This window comes from Stylophora pistillata, chromosome 9 (genome assembly GCF_964205215.1).
Source record: "Stylophora pistillata chromosome 9, jaStyPist1.2, whole genome shotgun sequence".
In the NCBI taxonomy this organism is placed as follows: Eukaryota; Metazoa; Cnidaria; class Anthozoa; order Scleractinia; family Pocilloporidae; genus Stylophora; species Stylophora pistillata.
The window spans coordinates 22621969-22624662 of NC_142527.1; the positions used below are offsets into that span (position 1 = coordinate 22621969).

The 2694-nt window shown below is 44.0% G+C and overlaps 1 pseudogene; it reads right to left on the bottom strand.

Moving 5' to 3' along the window:
- Positions 1-1386, bottom strand: LOC111347253 (uncharacterized; annotated as a pseudogene).
- Positions 1387-2694: the final 1308 nt, after the last annotated feature.

A 2694-nucleotide genomic window follows, 5' to 3' on the forward strand; every position in this document is an offset into this window, starting at 1 on the left:
TTTGATCATCCTATAATGTTAAAGGGCGCTATATCAGCAAATAAATTATTATTATTATTATCAGCAGAAAAAACTATCTGTATGCCATACAGTTAAGAGGAACACAGGGCGCCAAGGCGTAGCCTGTGCTCCGGCTAGTGATACTAGAATTAAAAGGTAATGTCCGATTAAAAAGTAAGGTTAAAATATGTATATGTATATATATAATAAACTAAACCAAATTACGCTAAAACATGCTAAGTGTTGAAAGTTCTAGAGCAGGATACAAACCGAAGCACAGGTAATACGGTGTCTAATGCATCGCAACCTTAAAAGTACGTGCAATGTTCAGCGTGACGGATAGGCATGCCCTTTGCATCTTCTTGAGGACATTTCTGTGACGCCTCCCAACTAACTCCTTCAACGCTACCTCCACTTCTGTCGACCAGCCCCCGAGTACGTCCACAATGATGTTGTACAGTGAAATCTCGTACCTGGGGTTGTTCTGCTTCATCTCCCATCTGAGTGGCGCGTACTTCAATGTCTTTTCTGATGTTTTCTTTTGACGATTGCTCATCCAGGGGCAGCTCATCTCCATCACTATAACCTTCTTCTCCTGGTGGTTTACTATTCTCGCATCAATTCTGTTGGCCCTAAGATCTTGGTACTCTCCGTAGAGTGGGACATCCGAGAATGCTTGTGCATGCGCCCCCTCATATACCGGCTGTGGCTTAGTTGGTGAACACCACGGTGGCGACGTTTCAATAAGTCCCAGGTCTTCTATGATGTCAAAAAAACAAGACCTTCAAAACCGGGCCATGCCTTGCCAAGTACTTTGTTTGGGCCAACGCAGGACAAGCGGAGAGTACATGAGCCGTGCTCTCAGATGCGGTACCGCACAGTCTGCAGGTACGATCACTAGTAGGACTGGCCTGGGTCTTGTGAATGGCGTACAGTCTTGTTGGTAAAAGCTGTTAATGAATTTCAAACATACCTGCAATGGTGTGTGTTGGGCATGTTCGCCATTCACTGAGCCACCAGAAGCATTGTTCGGTGTTAAGATCTCCGTCTTCTTTTCTGGCTGTTATCAATTTTCCTTGCCATTCTTTTTCTTCTCTTCCATTCTTGCTTCTCGAAGTTTTCTTAGGCGAGTCTTCAACTTGTCCCCGAATACAACTTCATCTTCCTCCGTAACACAGGCTGGGTCAGGATAATTAAGCTGTAACTGCAGGCCGTACTCTTCTGCATACTTTCCCTCTTCCTTCGTCATTGACTGGTATCCTTTACTCTCCGCCTTCTCCTCAAACTCTCTCACCATCTTCATGGCCGGGTCTCTGTTCGGATACAACTTGACTACAACTTTAACTTTCGTCTCCTTGTACTCGGTCTCAACGGAACGCAGGCCTCTCCCCCCCCCCCCCCTTATTATTATTATTATTATTCCAGGCGTTCGCCTGAGCATCGAATTCATCAAACAATTGTCCGATATGCTAAGCGACCGTCGCCAGGTGTTGCATAGTCAGTCTGGTTAAATGTTTTTGTAGTCCCTGAGAGTAATAACTATGGGCTTGTTTGGATTTAACCTCCCCTTTAAAACTCTGTAAATAAGAGCATGATCCCTTAGCGACGAATAGCATTTTCCAAAGTACTTAAAGAGCTCGGGTTTGTCACTGAGTAACACAGCCATCGAAGTTTTGGTGACTTCTGTTCCCAGCATGTCTACTCTTTGAGCCTTTGGTCACTTTCATTGCATAGTTGCGTAATCTATCCAGATTCAGGTCGCCAATGACCACAACGAAGTTGCTTTGAAGACTGGCCCACTTACAGACTTAACTGCGCTCGTTCTCAAGCAATAGCTCTTGGCACGGGATAAATTCCAAGAATAGCCACCTTCCTGCGTCCGTCTTAACCTCCAGTGCAATAATTTTTTTTTTGATGTTTGCTAGGTTTAAGCCTTTTCTTAGCCAGAAAAGATGATCTCGGTGCTATCTTACCTCCACCTCTTCTTCTCCTGTCGTTTTGATATATCACGTAGCCTGGAATTGAGAATTGAGCGTTCAGATGGCTCGCATCAATCTTGGTTTCATTTATAAACGCTTTATGAGTGCCAAGTATCTTAATCGTGAAGTCGCAGCAAGTTTTTGAATTTATTTTGGGTACTGTTAATGTTCAGATGGCACACCAATAAACCCATGTTGGTGTATTTTCTTAAGGTTGGTGTATTTCCCTCATTTTCCTTAAATTTCTGCGTGAAAATTGTTCGTTATAATTTCGTCCGATCTCTAGTGAAACTTTTGCGTCGACTGACTGACCTCCAATTCCACTAGATAGATTTCATTCAATAGACATCGTTTTCAAAAGGTGAAATTCAGCTTTGCACTCGTCGCCGGCCATATGAGTCATATACATCGAATGGTTTGTACTGCCAGTATGGGAAATCAGGGTTCTTAGAGTTGTTCATATAGTCTTGAGAAATGAATGGGTACACTGCCTAATAGGTTTCATCAGATTATTTATTTTTATATTCCCTTAGCTCCGGTTGGAGCATAGGCCATTAACCACTTCCGTCCTCCATCGGGTTCTGTCCTGGGCAAATCTTCCTAAAGTGGCCCAAGTGTGGCCCCAGTTTCTCATTTGGGACTCTACACCTCTTCTCCAGGAGTTCCTGGGACGACCCCTCTTTCTCTTGCCCTGAGGGTTCCAACGTAGTGCCTG